The sequence below is a fragment of the Mus caroli genome, unplaced genomic scaffold, assembly GCF_978045245.1.
Source record: "Mus caroli unplaced genomic scaffold, Mus_caroli_1 scaffold_6, whole genome shotgun sequence".
Taxonomy (NCBI): Eukaryota; Metazoa; Chordata; class Mammalia; order Rodentia; family Muridae; genus Mus; species Mus caroli.
The window spans coordinates 33,189,879-33,208,580 of NW_028227261.1; the positions used below are offsets into that span (position 1 = coordinate 33,189,879).

At 47.3% G+C, this 18,702-nt stretch overlaps 1 long non-coding RNA gene across 1 annotated transcript in view; it reads left to right on the forward strand.

The window, feature by feature from the left end:
• LOC110293669 (uncharacterized) overlaps window positions 1-18,408 on the forward strand; it is a 46,736-nt gene extending 28,328 nt beyond the window's left edge. The window contains exon 4 of the long non-coding RNA XR_002377832.2: window positions 18,102-18,408. This is a non-coding gene — a long non-coding RNA (uncharacterized LOC110293669). The remainder of the gene's footprint in view (window positions 1-18,101) is intronic.
• The last annotated feature ends 294 nt before the right edge of the window (window positions 18,409-18,702 follow it).

Sequence of the window (18,702 nt, forward strand, 5' to 3'; positions counted from 1 at the left end):
GGGCCAGACAGAAAACCAGTGAGATAGGCCTTGTGGGGAAGATGGCTCCATAAAGGGCATGCATGTGTGTGTGGGGTGGGGTGGGGTAGGGGTGGGTGGGTATGTGTCTGTGTGTAAGCCATGGCAGTACCAGCCATGGTTTATAGACCATAGAAAGTTAAGCATGATATTGTTAGACCTCCTGAGTTTTCAAGAGAAGTCAGAAATCTGGAATTTTATGTGACATCTCTTGAATTTTGCATGCTGGCAACTAAAGTCAATTAAAACAAAAAATACCAGCTTGGGCCAAACAAAGCTGCAGGATGCATTTGGCCTGCGGGAGGCCAGTTTGGGATGCCTGATATAGAACCGCAGAGGGACCCAGGAATAGTCACGATCTAACAATAGCCAGGTGCTCAAGCCAATAAAACGGCACAAGGAAACATTGAGGTTTCACGCCCATGGAGTCGGACCAGGGCCCCCAGAGTCTCACATCTGCAGAGGATGCTCATGCTGGCAGCTCTGCATTTCCTCTGCAGATGCTGCATTCTATCCAGTGCCTCTTGCGAGGGTTAGCCCGCTGAGGGCTGAACATGGAGGGCGCTGCTATGCCTTCTGTCAATGTGTGTATACGACTATTTATTTCTTCATTTATTCTACAAGCTCTTCTCATTATCATATGGGGTGCAATCCTGGTTTTGTGTCATGTTAAAAATTATTTGTAGGGCTAGGGAAAGAATAGTTTGTAAAGTGTGTGATGTGCATGTACGAGGAAATGAGTCTGTGTCCTCACTACGGCCTGATTCCCGGGTCTCATTAGCCAGTCAGTCTAGCCAAGTTGGTGAGCCTTAGACGGGTGAGGCACCTTGTCTGAAAAAGCAAGGTAGGTAGCTTCTGGGCAAATGGCACCTGAGACTGATCTCTGGCCATTACATGCACACATGTGCAGGTGCACACACATGAACATGCATCCCCGGCTATGGCACAAATTATTTGCAATAATAACAACCAGAAATGGTAAAATACGTGCTATGAGTACAAGCAAAAGATCATGGGAATTCTGAGAGGAGGTAAAGGAAGACAATGTGTTACCTTTGGGGACCTGGGAAGGTTTCAGAGAGGGGGTGTTTCTGGGTCTCAAAATTGCAGATGGCAGACCATGGGAATTCTTAGTGTCTGTCCAGCCCTGACCAACACACTGATCCACAGGAGGCTGGATGCCAGGCTTGGAAGAGGCAGGGGCTTTGGGAGCCTTGAAAGTCTGAGCTGTAACTAAGCTCAGAAACCAGTTTTCAGCAGAAGCGTGTTAGAGGGGGACATGGCTACTATTAGCTGTGTCTGCCCCTGCTCCGGGTGGCCTCCAAGTGGTCCTGGAGTCCTTGTGATACTTGCTCAGGATACTGACTGACCAGCTGTAATTCACATCTTCCTGATCTCTGCAGACAGATGAAGGGCCTGATGTTTCTTCATGGGCTCGGTGAAGAGGAGCAGGATGTGGGAAGTTCCCTCCTGTTGGGGCTCTGCAAAGATGACTATTCACAACTAGGGCTGGCAACTGAGGGTTGTCTTGACTGCTGCAGACCTAGCCATTCCATGATGGGACAGTGCAAGAGGTCTCTGGGCTCTGTCCACTGAGGAAGGTGGTGTGGGGAGGTCTCCTGACCACAGGCATTCACCGCATGCAGTTTCTGCAAATCTCCCCATCCGGCCTCTGCTAAGTCATCTCCTGGTTAGGGATGTGGCAGCATCTGTTTGTTGTCTTATTAGACATGGCTTCTCATCCAAGTCTCAACTTTCATTCCTCCATCTGGAGAAAAGTTAAGCCTAATTTCTTGAAGGTACGCACTTTTCAGTTAGTTCCATTGATACAAAGAATAAAACTGAAGTTTTATTAGTATTAGAAACAAGTCATACACATGGTTAGAAGGAATTGCTAGAGTAGTGTTATCGTCTTCATTATCGTTCTATTGTCATGAGGAGAAACGATGACCAAGGCAACTTATAGAAGAAAGCATTTAGTTGGGGGCTTGCTTATAGTTTCAGAGGGTTAGTCGATGATCATCATGGCAGGAGCGTGGCATTAGGTGGGCATAGTGCTGGAGCAGTAACTGAGAACTTATATCTTATCCTCAAGCCGGATGCAGAGAGAGGGAGGGGGAGGGGCAATAGGAGGGGAAGAGAGGGATTGTGTAAGGGAGGGAGTGAAGGAGGGAGAGAGGGAGGGAAGGAAGAATGGAGGGAGTAAGGGAGAGAGAGAGAGAGAGAGAGAGAGAGAGAGAGAGAGAGAGAGAGAGTGATGTGGGCTTTGAACCCTCAAAGCCCACCCATGAGTGACATACCTTCTCCAACAAAGCCATACCTCCTAATATTTCCCAAAACAGTCCCACCATTCAGGAACTAAGCATCCAAATATATGAGCCAATGAGGACCACTCTCATTTTTAAAAAATTAAGTATATTTTGTTTTACTAATTTTGAAAAAAAATTACTTTATTATCTTATATGTATTACTGTTTTGCCTGCATGTATGTATGTGCATCATGTATGTACCTTGGAGGTCAAAGAGGACATTGGATGCTCTGAGACTGGAGTTACAGACAGTTGTGAGGCACCATGTGGGTGCTGGGATTTAAACCTGGATCCTCTGGAAGAGCAGCAAGTGCTCTTAGTTGTGGAGCCATCCCATCAGCCCTCAAGTATAGTTTTAGTACACATTGCAGAATTAATCTATTTAGACTGAAGGTCAGCCTGCCGACTTTGGTGCTATTAAAGAATTATATATCACACTCACACGTCTATCCACACACACACACAGACCCACAGAAAAACATCTGGGAGGATTCCCACCAAAATGCTGACCGCAATGGCTGTAAGTTGGGGTCAGGAGGTCTCCCAAAGCCCCTCAAAGTTGCTCTTCAGAGGCAAGCATGGTGCCACACGTCTGTAGTCCCAGCACCCTTGGCTACACAACAAGTTCTAAAACAGTTGGGGTTACCTGAATATCTCTGTCTCAAAAGAAATTCAAAGTTGCTCTTTGGCTTGTGCAAGGAGATGGGCAAGAGCTTCATGGTGGAGCCTGGCAGGAGCCTGTAAGTCACATGCCGCTGAAGGGGGAATGGACCCCAGCGGACTCCTCTTTTTGTTCCTAGCTTCTAGTTGAAGGGTTTTGCTCTGCCACAGGCTCCACATGGCTACTCTGTTCCCAAAGGGCTTCAACACGGGCCAAAAGCCACAAGGACCCCTGAGACTATCAAAACCATGGGCCGAAGGCTACCTGTCTGCTTTATGCATCAGTTCCCTCAGGGATTTGTTAAGCAAATCCAGGGACCAAAGACCAGGGACCAAGACTCTGTTGGTTTTATTTTCCTCCTGTTCCTTTATCTTCACCTCTCCGTAGTTTCTATGGATGTAAATATCAGGGGTTTCAAGAAGGAAAACATTATTTTAGAAATTAGAAAAAAAATGTTGATATTTTGTATTTGCAAGTTTTTTTTTTTAAAAATCATCACGTTAATTTTAAAAATTAAAGAAAGAGAAATTGGGGCGGTGGCAGCAGGGTGGCTCATTAGGCAGAGGTGCTTGCAGAACGAAGTCTGGTGAGCTGAGTTTGATCTCTAGAACCCACGTAAAGAAGGAAGAAGAGGACCAACTCCAGAGATATCTTCTGACCACCTCCGCGTGTGACCCCCATCTCAGCCACACACACAGACAGACAAAAATAAATGAGGCAAATACAAATTACTGTCAGAATAAACGCCTGTGTATCTGTCTGTCTGCCTGCTTGCCTACCTTCCTACCCATTTTTATGTTTAGAGCCCAGACCTTAGTACCTGTTAGACAAGCATCGTGGTATATACTGGATGTCTTCACCAGCCCCTAAGCTAGTATTTAAAGACTATGGCTGAGGAATGGGCTAATGGACATAGACATCGCTCCTAAATCACTTTTTTCCCTCTCTGACCCTCTCTACCTCTACAAAGGACAGCCATCTACCCCACAGCTCTTTGTCGTTACTGGGACATAGGGTTACAATCCAAGGCCCGTCTCCTTGTCTTACACAGTTAATTTACCCATGAGATTTAGGACACTTTTACCATAATATTTATTCCATTTTATGGCTTTAAATATAACACTAACTCCTAATAATCAATATTGATTTAACTATAATATCTTATTTATAGACAGTCCCCTGGTTTGCATATGGACTCAAGCTATAATAGAACAGAAATCAGCCGCTTACTCTCCTGGACCCTGGCCAGCACCATCAGACTCTAATGAATGGCTGTGAGGCCAAGATGGAGTTTGTAGTTTGTGATGTTCACTGATCTCCACCCCCACCAACATGGCTGCCTCCTGCCCGCTAATGGGTCACTGGGGGCCAGGCATGCCCATTCTGATGTCCTGCCATCAATCTTAGGCTACAAACACCCCAAATGTAGAGACAACCAGCTCTAGGCAGAAGTGTGAATGCAATGAGACTTCGGTGGGTAGAGGAATATCTAGATGTAGAAAGGCTAAGCTGGGACTTGGAAGGACAGAGATGTGTCCCTACCGCATCCCAAGAGGCTCTGGGGAGGATCTCTCACGATGTTATTAGTGTGGGTAATAGAAGTTTCTGGGCAGCAAAGGCTGCAGCCATCTCTTGTAGGGACGGACACTGGCCTGGTCACTGTGATCTGGTGTGGTACAGGTTTGTGTTGAAGGGTAGAAAAGAAAGGCTCTGGAGAAAAGATAGTAGAGAAGCTGGAGAAGTTAAGGAGTTAACTTGGATGCATTTGCCCAGTGACTGCCCTCTACTAACTAGGACTTAATGTCTATTGTCCAGAACATGGCCCCTCTCTCAGAAGCTTCTGGAATCTTCACTCTATTTGATGAGGATGGTATTTATATCCTGCAGACTCTCTGTGAACACACACACACACACACACACACACACACACACACACACACACAGATTGTTTATTCATGTACACGTCTGAGAACAGCTCAAGATTCCCCAAGGCTTCAGCCCCATAAATCATCTCTTGCCCTTGGTTACAAATTAGGGTGAACCCCAGGACTTCTGGGGGAGTCTGGCTATCTTTCAATTCATGTAACACAGAGGGTGTAGTAGTTGGAGCTAGTGATGATCTGTTTTAACTGACTACTTCCTACAACCTAGGAGAGCCAGTTGTCACGCAGCATGTCTGTCGGAGAGTGTCTTCATTGTTAATGAAGGTGGGAAGAGCCCAATGTGGGCAGCACCATTTCATGAGCTGGGCTCTGGACTGAGTAAGAGAAAACTAGCTGGGTAGCAACCGGGGGGGGGGGGAGGGAGAGACAGAGAGAGAGAGAGAGAGACAGAGAGAGAGAGACAGAGAGACAGAGAGACAGAGAGAGACAGAGAGAGAGCGTGCCAACAAGGACCCATGTCCCTTCTGTTCTTGTCTGTGGGTGGGAAGCTTCTCTGAAGTCATGGACTACCACCTGCGGTTATAAGACAAAATAGGTCCCCTGTCCCCTGTCCCCTGTGCTGCTTTCTGTCAGGATGTTTTGTTGTAGCAACAGGAAGGATACTAGGATAGAGCTCCTGTAGGTATTTTGGCACTGTGTGGCCCACGAAGAAAACCAAATCAAAATAGAAACCATGAGTAAAATGTGCCTTGCAAGAGCCCCTATTATTTTCTTCATGTCCCAAATCCTTTCTTAGAGAACCCTGCCATTCCTCCCCCCACCCCACACACACATTCCAACCTCCATACAGTCCTAGGCACCTGTGCCCTCCATTCCTGTTCCCAGGTAACTTTATCAAGTGTGAACATCTATCTAAGCGGACCAATCAGATCCTTTCTCCCAACACAGGAACTAAATGAGTCAGGTGGGGTGGGAACAGGGTCACACAGTGTTAGGGGCTGATGTGGATGCTCCATCCTATTCGCTGTTCTTGAGACACACTTCCAGTTGTAGCAAGCCAACGTGAGGAGGCCACAAGAAGCATAATGATAATATTGACAGTGAGTGGGTTACTTACTGCTCATAGGCCAACCCCAAGCTTAAGGCCTCGGACAAGTTGTTCATTGTTTTCTCTCCTGGTTCTGAGGGTAAGCTGGAGTTGGCGGGCTGATTCTCACTCGGGCTCTGTCCTGCTGTTGTACTCAGATCATGACTAGGCCTGGCGCTATCTGAACTTGCAGCTCTCCTGCTTGGGTGGTATCTAGCGCTCAGTCGGCACTATCTTGCAACTGATGCTTATTGGCCAATGGTGGCTCTGGGCAAGGACCTCTGCTAGAGCTATTTCCACAGCTATTTCCTGTGTGGCTTGGAGTCCTGTTGCTTGTGCCTGGGTTCTAAGCAGATTTGTTCCCAGAGCAAGTGACTGAGGAGAAGGAAGCAAAAATCACCAAGTCACCTCAAAGGCCAGATCTTGAGCTATCACCGTGTCACCTCTACCCTCCTGGGACAAGCAAATCACAGGTCAGTGTAGAGCTCACAGCCACTCACAGGTGATTGGACGAGAGGTGACAAACCAACCAATCTAGAACAGTCACAGAGTTCCATCTTTGGCCAGAAGGGGAGCACCAGTTGCTCCTCCCGTTCTTTGCTCTGTCAGGCTCCTCCTGACAGCTTTTCCTTTTTTCTGTCATTGCCGGACCTGGGCTAAAGTGATCGGGAAGAATGGTGGTTTGCAGGGAGAGAAGGAATTGGACAAACAGTAATGATTTCTAATCATAATGGTTGCCAACCATGTGCAGAGACAGCTTCTATCTCTTTTAGTCCCCGGAAGACTCCGTGACTCCCATTTATAGATGAGAACGCTGAGATGTGGAGAGAACAGATGAGGAAACATGCTTCATTTTCGAACAGTAGATGCTCAAACTAGAAGAGGTTGGAATGATAAACTCTCCTCTCGTGTAGCACCTCCTAGAAGAAGCCAAGGAGCTAAAGAACCCCCCGCCTGCAGGTGTCTTCCCAGGGGGCTGGTCTAATGACTCAGGTGGTGAAGGGATTGCTGTGTGGGCAGGTGGACCCAAGTTTGGATCACCAAGACTCATATGAAAGCCACACTGGTGACCTGTGTCTGTAACCCCAGCACTGTGGGGCCTGCACTTGCAAAGGACCTCTGGGGCTGGCTGACCAGTCAGTCTAGCTAAATCTGTGAGGTCCAAACCCTGTCTCAAAAAATAAAATGGAGGGCTGGTGAGATGGCTCAGTGGGTAAGAGCACCCGACTGCTCTTCCGAAGGTCCAGAGTTCAAATCCCAGCAACCACATGGTGGCTCAAAACCATCCGTAACGAGATCTGGCGCCCTCTTCCGGAGTGTCTGAAGACAGCTACAGTGTACTTACATATAATAAATAAATAAATCTTTAAAAAAAAATGGAAAGTGATTGAGGAAGACACCAAGTGTTTACCTGTGGTCTCTACATTCAGTGTCTACACATGTGTGTGCACATGCACACAGAGCGAGACAAACACATGCACACACACACACACACACACACACACACAGAGACAGAGACAGATTCTTTCCAGATTTTCACCCTCTTGCCTTCAGAAGGTGGGTGAGGTCTCCTTCTGTCTTTGTAAGGCGACAGTAGCAGGTTCCAGCCATTGGATCAATCATATGGCTACATCTAAAGCTTGAAGCATGAATCATCTGTTCATTTGTATCTGTTTTGTTTGTTTTGTTTTTGAGACAAGGCTCACTATGTAGTCCTGGCTGTCCTAGAACTCCCTATGTGTGATTAATCCCACGGATTGAGACTATGACCACTCCTACAGTTTTGAGTCAGATTTGAAGCAAGTTTAATTAAATGCTGGCCAGGATGACGGACTCTGTCTGGCAAGGTGCATTCTAGGGTCCCCAGAAAATGGCTATGAGTCATATTATGGAGAGGCTTAAAAGGACAAACCTGTAAGGCCACAGTATGTCCCATCATGCCCAGTCAGGGGCAAATGTACGTCCTGAGGTATTTCCTGCCCATGTACCTCCTGACTACACGTGGTCAAGCACATCCACTACAGTTGAGTCAAACACACTTGTTTCAGGAAGCAGAAGCACGCGGCTTGTTATCTGACATAAATAGCCTCCAGCATCTCAGGGAATATCTTTCTTCTGTAAGGGGCTTACAGCTAAGCAGCATTTTTGTTTTATGGATCTCTTAGGCAAAGTAATTAAAACTTAAAACTTTGGCTCAGGTTAGACCGGGCTGGCCTTGAACTCACAGAGACCTGCCTGCCCCTGCCTCCCGAGTGCTGGGATTAAATGTGTGCATCACCTCACCTCACTATTTCCTTTTTAAGTGTCATATAGACTTCCTTCTATGTCGGGCTGGGGATAAACCAAACCTGACATAGAAGCCTGAAAAGAACACTATCGTTACGACAGGTTTAGACTAGTCATAGGTAGCAAACAAGTGGTAGCTGTTACTGTCATGTCACATAGAGATGATGTTTCCTTGTGCTGATGTACAATCTCTGATGCCTTAGAGACTCACTCTACCTACTGAGTCCCAAGGCAGACAGACCTGAGGGGAGAAAGATGGTTTCTCCCACGACGACTGCACCAATCCACAGCCTGCTGTTCTGGGTGGATGCTGAGCAGATGCCACTATGTCCCCCATTGGAGATGGCAGTGGCAGATGGGGCACATTTGGACGACACTAGCCTTGACTTGTGCCAGTGAGGAGATGCTGTCCCATGAAGGGGGTGGGGGTCTCAGCAGCCTGAAGACCTAGCTTTGAGCTGTATTTCCCTGGACCACTGAAAGGCCGATGTAGGTAGAAGAGTGGACTCTTCATGGGGACCCTGAAGAGGAGGGGGGCCTTCATAGAAGACGGGAGCAGCGCAGTTTCTAGGGTTTACCACCCCCTTTGAAGCTTGAGGAGCTGGGCATACCTCCCTCCATGTTTTTTTAACCTTACCTCAGTGACTCTCAGTGTAGGGAATCAGCAGACTGCACAGGCAGCCTCCTAAAAATACCTGTTCCCTAAAACCCAGTCACAGGCAGCTCAGAGCATGGTAGGAGGCCCAGCCTCTTTCCCCAAACCCTCTTTTCCTTGAGTTCTATGAGTAGGGCTCCCCCCAACCTCTCCTTTTGAGACAGAGTCTCATATAGCCAAGACTGGCCTCGAATTCACTATGTAGCCTAGGGTAACCCTGGTGCCTATCATACAGGGCACTGGGATTATGAGTATACATAGCCACTTCCAGGTTTTGTGCCATTGAGCCCAAACTCAGGCTCTGTGCTTGCCCAGGAGGCATTCCACCAGTGGAGAAACAGCCTAGCCCTGGCTTTGCTCCCTTAACGAAGTGGCCCATACACTGAGGATGGCCTGGATGGCTTTAGCCCCATTGTGGGAATCTCAGGCTTTTCCCACACAGTGGCACTATGCCAGCTAGGAGTACATTGCAACCTTTGCTATGCCCCTAGTTCATGTGTGGCCCTGTTTATGCTAACCAGGCCCATCTGGCAAGGACAAAGGCCCTTGCCACTGTGTTGTAGTGTTTCTTGACGCTTAGATACTCAGTGCCAGGTGTCAGCCACACCCTTTCCTCTTGCTCCAGGGGCATCGAGAAGCTCACAGGGTTCCCAGCTGCCTCTGACAACCCATGAACAGGCCACGGAGTCAGTTCAGGACGAGCAAACCACTCACTAAGGACTCTGGACACTCTGGGTGGCATTTCTGACACCCAGGAGCTTTGGGAGGCTCTGACAGTTACTGGTGGGGGCTGGGAGACAGGTAGAAGGAGAGGGAAATACATTTTTAAAGATAACCTGGAGGCAAATATAATATTTATACTTATTTATCCTCAGAGCTCACGCGCAAGGCCCCAGACATGTCTAATGAGCAGGAATTGCAAAATGGCCATGGGTCCTACTTGTTTGCCTTTGCCAAGGCTCCTGGCAGTCACACGGACCCATATTTTTCAACTGTGCAACCGCTGCAGGCAAAACGGCTGTAAGGAACACCAGAGCTTGTAGCAAGTGTCTGACTCCCAGAGGCATGGAACCACAAACCTGCCAACCCAGGAAAATGAGGTGTTCACCTCCCTTCCCCTTCACAGAATACAGGGCTTCCACACATAGGCATGCCCGAGCTCAGGGAGCTGACATACATATGCACACATACATACGCACTGTGAAGTGCACTGAGATCTTCTGTAGCCTCATGCCTCTTTCAGAGGCCCGTGGGCACATCCTTGCTCAGTTCCATACACACTGTCTGACAGGTGCAGCATAGGGCACACTGGGGCAGGATGTTTGATCGCAACAGTCTTGTTCTGGTCAGGACTCATATGTGTTCTGGCTGTAGGTCATAAGTGTGATCTCCTGGGACATCAAGGTGGTTCAGTAGGTATGGGTGCTTGCCACCAAGCCTGAGTTCAGTCTTCAAAACTCAAGTGGTGGAAAGAGAAAGCCAAGTTCTGTAAGTTGTCTTCTGACCTCCTATGTGTCACATATGAACACACACACACACAGAAACACACACACATACAGAGAGAGAGAGAGAGAGTAAATATATGAATATAAAAATAAACATGATGCCTTATGTATATAATCATGATAAAGAGATTAAATGGAAGGGAATGACACTGAATTTCCTCTATGGTTAACTTTAACTCAAGTAGCCATGCAGAGCATCTATATGTATAACTATATAAATACATCTACGGATACATATGCATACATTCAAACAGAAAAATATATGGTTATAAATAAATGTGTGCATATGCAAATGCTGCACAATTAGACTGGGGTTGGCTTCTGGGCCATACTCTTGGGCACAGATGAAGCCCTTAGCTGTGGGGACTGCATCTGCCCTGGCCAGGTCCTGAGTCCTCAGGCTGGGTCAGGCTTACTGCTATGCCTGTTGAAATCATCATTACTCCCTTTGTAGCACTTAGCACAGTTGTTGTCTGAGCGTTGTCTGTGATGCTGCCTTTCCCAGGCTGCACAGAGCGAGGGCTCAGCATTTACTAAGGAGGTTCTCAGTAAAGAGGCAGGTGACTGAAGTCAGGACCCCTCTCTGCTGTTGTGTGTCCTTTCTGTGTCCTCTGACCATCAAGTGGGCACCAGGAGGTACGTTTCTTTCAACGCCAACAGCAGTGAAAGCCTCAGCTCTGTCTGAAATGTGCAGCAGAGAACACAAGACCTACTGCAGTTTGTAACAAGGTGATCTCAGACTCTGGGCTGCTGGCAGCCTGGGTACCTGGGAAATGGCATCTCTCCACACAGACTCATGTTTACTTTAACTGGTTGCTAGTTGGTAATGGTTGGTGCTGTTTAATGGTGGTGGTGGTGAACTGTAGAACTTTTAGGGGCCAAAGCCTAGCTGTAAGAAGCCAATCTTTTCAGAGCAGGCCTTGAGGGTGATAGCCTGGCCCTAAGTCTTGTCTCATCTCTGGCTTTCATGATGTGACCAGATACCTCAATGCTCCAGCCAACAGAGACAAAGTGGCTCTCACCACCATACCTTCTCCCCCGCCCCCCACCATGATGCACTACACTCCCTGAGCTGCTTCTAAAGAGAAAAGGAACTCACATACCCTGTCACATGAGGTGAATCACTTTCTTATGAGATTGGATGTTTATGCACACAGGGTCAGTCTATAGCTCTGCCTGGGCTCAGTGGGATGATTTTCTTGCATGTAGGACAGTCACCGGGAGTGGGGGATCCTGGCACAATCTCCCTTTTCCTTTTCTTTGGGAATTTTGGGAGAAAGACTCCCATCAAATCTCAAGAGTTGATGGGAAGCAAGGATCATAACAGCAAGGCCCAACACAGTGACCATTTACTCGCAGATGCAGGTATCGTTTTCCCCTCCCACATTTCCAGGGCTCAGTGCTCCTACAAGGAGACAGGAAGCAGAGATGGGAGAATCTCTATGAACTTGTGGTCCCTGATGTATGCTGTGGGAAACAAAAACAACCTAAAGGCTGGGTCTCAAGCAAGGTGGAAGGCAAGGACCAACACCTGAGAATGTCCTCCGACTTGCACCACTTACGCCATGTCATGTGTTTTGTATGCCTCCCCCATCATATCCCCCTCTTTCAATCTCTCAGTCCGTCTCTCTCCATCCCTCTCTCCTCTTCCCTTCCCCTCAATATTTTTCTCTTCCTCCCTCTCTCAATCTCTTTCTCTCATTCTCTCTCTCTCTCTCTCTCTCTCTCTCTCTCTCTCACACACACACACACACACACACACACACACACACAGGGGCCATTGAACTCTGTCTTCAGAACAATTGGTCCCACCACTGAATAGATCCTCAGACCTGCCACCTAGTCACCCCTGCCCTCTCACCTATTCCTACCTCAGCTTTTCTTATGCCTGTTATTTTGAGGGATGTGGAGGTAATGTCACGTCTGTATCTCACTGAATATGGGGCTAGCTCATGTAACAGGGAAGAATATAGGTAAGCGAGGTGCTACAATGGCTAAATTTGTTCCAGGAGCGCATGTTACTTTTGTGTCACTGTGACAAACACCTGGTGGAAATAACATTCATGAGGAAAAAGGAAAAATCCCTATCTTGGCTCAGGGATTCTGGAGAGTTCCATGCTTCCTCTCAGGGAAGGCAGGGCAGGGCAGCTCCATCTATGGTGGTAAGAGCGTGAAGTAGCTGGGGTTCCTGTGGTGGTAGACCAGAAAGCCGAGACAGCCAGCTGGGATAAGTGTCAGAGGCTTGTCTCTAGTGACAGTCATACTCCCACCAGCCAGGTTCCCCCTTCGAAAGGCTCCACTGCCCAAAAAAATAGGTCTACAAGCTGGGGACCAAGCACTTAAAACAAGAGTCTGTGGGAATGTTCTGGATTCAAACCATATCAAGCCAAAAGACAGCTTTTAGCAAAACTTCCTGAAGGCATCCTGACATTGTGTGACTGGAGCATTGTAGGGCTGCGAAAGAGAGTTTGGGAGTGGGGCAGTCAGTTGGAGAAATATCTGTTAAAAAAGGGCCATGAGTCTCTTTGACCTCAGCCCTGAGGTATTAATATCATTTGGGAGTCTCTGAAAGAGAGCTGAAGTCCATAGGTTTTTAGTTTGTTCCACTTGGGAACCCGGTCCAGCCCTTGCAGCCCAGATGTTGCTGTGATTTGAGCCCCGAGCACGCCATGGTCGGTTGGTCAGACAACTCTTCTCTTACCCTTCTGCAGGCAGCAGTGGGTGGTGGCTGCTTTGGAGCCTGTAGAAGAGGAACCGAAGGAAACTCTTGCACCAGGGACCTAAAGCTCATGCGGGGGGTGGGAGTGGGGGTGGGGGTGGGGGAACAAGAGTGGTTTGTCTCAAGGGGGCAAGTGTCCATGTGATCACCTCCCAGTGAGCCTCGCAGGCCGGTTTCTGGCTCCAGCTTTCCACAGGGACAGGGCTCCTTCTTGATGTCTGGGGACCTGACCTTTTCAAGAGGCCTACTAGGGGAAGTGGGTCTCCAGCTGGGCCCCTGACCCTCTGCCCTCTCCGGTTTGCAGCCCTTGGGGGAAGGACTCTTTGCAATGGTGACTCAGCCCTTGGCCATGGGTGGCCGGGCTGCATTGGCTAGGCGGGGTCCCTGCAGCTGGCAGAGCTCGCTTCCGGCCAGTCTGGGTCCTGCACTTTCTCCCTTCACCCTTGACTTTTAATTTTGGAAATCTTCAAACCTATGGACAAGTTTGGAAGAATAGTGACCCATGAAGCCTGTTTGCAGAGTCTGTTGAAACGTTGCTACATTGTTGCAGCCGGCTCTTTTTGATACAGTATTTCCAGGTGAGTTTGGATATTGTGGCTCTCATCTCCAAATACTCCTGATAACCTTAAGAATAAAAACATCCTTTACAGTTATAACGTCTCGTGTGAGAAGATCAATAGCAGTTCCAAAGGAACGCTTGAGTTCAGTCGTCTTTCTCAACTGTTCTAAAATAATGTTTTATATCTTTTGTTTAAAGTACATCATTTGCACTCTGGGCTGGGAGGATGGTTCCGTGCTTGTCATGCAAGCATGAGGACTTGAGTTTGACCCCAGAACCTATTTAATAAAAGGTGGGTATGGTGGTGACACTTTGTAATCCCAGGGTTGGGGAGGTGGTGACAGACAGCTCCCTGCTTGTGGGACAGCCAGTTTTAGCCTACTTGAGCTCCAGGCCAGTGAGAGAACCTGTCTGAAAAAATGGTGCCTGGGGCTGGAGAGATGGCTATGGCTTCAGAGTGTTTACTGCTCTTTTAGGGAACTTCCATTCAGCTCCCAGCACCCAAGGCAGGTAGCTCACAATCACATGTAATTGCAGCTCCAGGGGATAGACACCCTCTCTGGCCTCCACACATACCTGAACACATGCAGCATCCACACACAGACTTAAACATACACATGAATAAAAATAAAATAGAATAAAATAAAAAGTAAAAACAAAAATAAAATATATCTTTAGAAATTATTTTTAAAAGGTAGATGATACTTAAGGAATGGTTACACTTGAGGTTGTACTCTAGTCTCCTCACAACATGCATACACACATGCAGCCTTACATATGATCAACTGCATGTACATGTACAACCTCATACATATGGAATATCTGTGTGCATACATGCAACCTTACACATATAAACATGCGTGTGTATATGTGCAACCTCACACAAATGAATGTGTGCATGTATGTGCATAGCTTCATATATATGAACATGTATGTATACACATATGGCCTTGCACATATGAACATGTGTGTGCCTACATAGTAGCTTCTACATATGAATGCATGTGCCTACATGCAGCTTTATACATGCATGTATGCATGCACACGTGCAGCCTCACACATATGAATATGTGTATGCACACACATTTGAACTAGCATCTCCCCAGGTAATACTTCTTTATGGTTTACGTTTTATCTTTTAAGAATAACCCTCTTACCTTTTTTTTTTCTCTTACCATATTTAACTTTTGAAGACTGCAGGCCTTTTGGTTTGGTACAGATCTCCTGTTAAGTTTACTGACTTGTTTTCTCCTGGTATAATTTAACCCAGCCCCGATTTTGTCTTAAACTGGTTAGTCCTAGTTGTCAGCAGCTGGCTGCTGAGGCTGTGGGTGGACAAGCTTCACAAGGTCCCGGGCGTTTGGGTTGCTAATGTTGCTGTGCACCAGGACTGTGCCCAAACTTATTTGAACTTTTCCTTCCTTCCTTCCTTCCTTCCTTCCTTCCTTCCTTCCTTCCTTCCTTCCTTCCTTCCTTCCTCCCTCCCTCCCTCCCTCCCTCCCTCCCTCCCTCCCTCCCTCCCTCCCTTCCTCCCTTCCTTCCTTCCTTCCTTCCTTCCTTCTTTCCTTTTTTGAGACAGATTATGCTATGTAGCCCAGGCTAGGCTGCAGCACCTGCTCCTTCTGCCTCAGCCCCATACAGTCTTAGATTACAGCATGTGCTCCCAGGCCTTGATCTTTGAACTTCCTTGATGTACAACTTGAAAACATGGCAGAGATGTAATAAGATCACCTGCTCTATGCCAGCCCTTTGAGGAACTTCTTGGAAAAATATCACTTACTTGTGTGTGTGTGTGTGTGTGTGTGTGTGTGTGTGTGTGTGTGTGTGAGAGAGAGAGAGAGAGAGAGAGAGAGAGAGAGAGAGAGAGAGAGAGAGAGAGAGATATGTATGGGGGGTACACATGCCATGGCATGCATGTGGATGTCATGGGACAACTTTGTGGAGTCAGTTTTCTCCTTTTGCCTTTTTGTAGATTCCAGGTATTGAACTTAAGTCACCAGGCTTGCACGGCAAGCACCTCTACTTGCTAAGCCATCTCGCTGGCCCCCTTGGCAGAGTTTCTTTTTTTTTTTAATTTTTAATATTTTTATTACATATTTTCCTCAATTACATTTCCAATGCTATCCCAAAAGTCCCCCATAGCGCCCCCCACTTCCCTACCCACCCATTCCCATTCTTTTGGCCCTGGCATTCCCCTATATTGGGGCATATAAAGTTTGCAAGTCCAATGGGCCTCTCTTTCCATTGATGGCCGACTAGGCCATCTTTCGATACATATGCAGCTAGAGACAAGAGCTCCGGGGTTCTGGTTAGTACATCATGTTGTTCCAACAATAGGGTTGCAGATCCCTTTAGCTCCTTGGGTACTTTCTCTAGCTTCTCCATTGGGAGCCCTGTGATACATCCAATAGCTGACTGTGAACATCCACTCCTGTGTTTGCTAGGCCCCGGCATCGTCTCACAAGAGACAGCTATATTTGGGTCCTTTCAGCAAAATCTTGCTAGTGTATGCAATGGTGTCAGCGTTTAGAAGCTGATTATGGGATGGATCCCTGGATACGGCAGTCTCTAAATGGTCCATCCTTTCATCACAGCTACGAACTTTGTCTCTGTAACTCCTTCCCTGGGTGTTTTGTTCCCAATTCTAAGAAGGGGCACAGTGTCCACACTTTGGTCTTCATTCTTCTTGAGTTTCATGCGTTTAGCAAATTGTATCTTATATCTTGGGTATCCTAAGTTTTGGGCTAATATCCACTTATCAGTGAATACATATTGTGTGAGTTCTTTTGTGATTGTGTTACTTCACTCAAGATGATGCCCTCCAGGTCCATGGTTAGGAATTTCATAAATTCATTCTTTTTAATAGCTGAGTAGTACTCCATTGTGTAAATGTACCATAATTTCTGTATCCATTCCTCTGTTGAGGGACATCTGGGTTCTTTCCAGCTTCTGGCTATTACAAATAGGGCTGCTATGAACATAGTGGAGCATGTGTCCTTTTTACCGGTTGGGACATCTTCTGGATATATGCCCAGGAGAGGTATTGCTGGATCCTCCGGTAGTACTATGTCCAATTTTCTGAGGAACCGCCAGACTGATTTCCAGAGTGGTTGTACAAGCTTGCAATCCCACCAACAATGGAGGAGTGTTCCTCTTTCTCCACATCCTCGCCAGCATCTGCTGTCACCTGAATTTTTGATCTTAGCCATTCTGACTGGTGTGAGGTGGAATCTCAGGGTTGTTTTGATTTGCATTTCCCTGATGATTAAGGATGTTGAACATTTTTTCAGGTGCTTCTCTGCCATTCGGTATTCCTCAGGTGAGAATTCTTTGTTCAGTTCTGAGCCCCATTTTTTAATGGGGTTATTTGACTTTCTGGAGTCCACCTTCTTGAGTTCTTTATATCTATTGGATATTAGTCCCTTATCTGATTTAGGATAGGTGAAGATCCTTTCCCAATCTGTTGGTGGTTTTTTTTGTCTTATTGATGGTGTCTTTAGCCTTGCAGAAGCTTTGCAGTTTCATGAGGTCCCACTTGTCAATTCTCGATCTTACAGCACAAGCCATTACTGTTCTATTCAGGAATTTTTCCTCTGTGCCCATATCTTCAAGGCTTTTCCCCACTTTCTCCTCTATAAGTTTCAGTGTCTCTGGTTTTATGTGAAGTTCCTTGATCCACTTAGACCTGACCTTAGTACAAGGAGATAGGAATGGATCGATTTGCATTCTTCTACATGTTTTGGCAGAGTTTCTTATCTGGACCCACAAAAAACATTTTGAGGGAAGGGTATTTACTTGATAGCTGAAAAGCTGAGGTTCAGAGGTGGCAAGGTGGGGAAAGAAATTAATTTTTTTGTTGTTTATTTTTTGAGATAGGGACTCACTACATAACCCTGGCTGTCCTGGTACTTTCTGGATAGACCAGGCTGTCCTCAAACCCACAGAGACCTGCCCACTTCCATCTCCCACATGCTGGCTGTGTGAGCCCTCTACCACTCAGTTACATCTTGGCTCCTCGTAACCTTCCCCTGAGACCCTTTCCTCCCCAGATTTTACCTGTACATTCCCTTCCGGTGCCCCTCACCTTTGCACCCCGTACCTTTTGCTTCTTTGAGGTTGTTTAGCCTGGATGCCCAGCCCCTCGGCACCCCACGTTAATTTATTCCCAGATGCCCAGCTCCAGTGCGATCTTGCAGAACCTGCTCCCAGCTCCTCTCCATCCAAATGTAGCCTCACTGGCTTCAGGTCCTTTGCTTGCACCACCGTCTCAGTATTCGGTCCTGTGTGATGCACAAGCTTTGCTTGTAGCTGGTAGAGCAAGCTCGCAGGAGTCAAGGGCTCAAATCCCAGGCCCTTCATACCCCTCTGTGACCTTGCGTGTATCAATTCACCTGAAACGTCATTTCCTTCGTTTCTAAGGGCGAGACTGTTGGGAAGGTCAAGACGTCATGATGCTTCCGAATCCAGTGGTGCCACTGTAGAGCTCTCGGCAGAGCAAAGGGGAGCTCCTGGCAGACTCTGAAGCCCTGCTGTTGGATTTCCTTCCCAGACCCCATGTGCAACCTGACACAGAACAGCTGTGGATGTCCTCAGGGTCATTTCCCCCAAATACCAAACGGGTCCCTGCAGATGCCACAGACCTGGGGCTTGCCTGTGTTTTTTGGCATTTCTTCATCACCCCCTCGGTGTGGGGCAAGACTTGGCTGGGCCCACAGCCAGCAATAAAGCGGATGCTAATCATATCATTATATGCTGAATAATTAACTGTCATTTAAATATTCATATGTTGTTGGGGGCAAGGCCTTTTATCAGTATCTGGGGACATGTCAGCAGAGGAAAGAGATGGATGTCACCAAGGCTGACTCTGCCTGTGAAGGGCGACCTGGGGTCCAGGGAGAGCCATTGCAGTGGTCACCAGACAGTCAGCTAATATATAACTGCAATATTCTCACGTGATAAACGGCAACTTCATAAATGCTTGATGCATATGAGCAACCCTAAAACAATATTGGAAGCATTA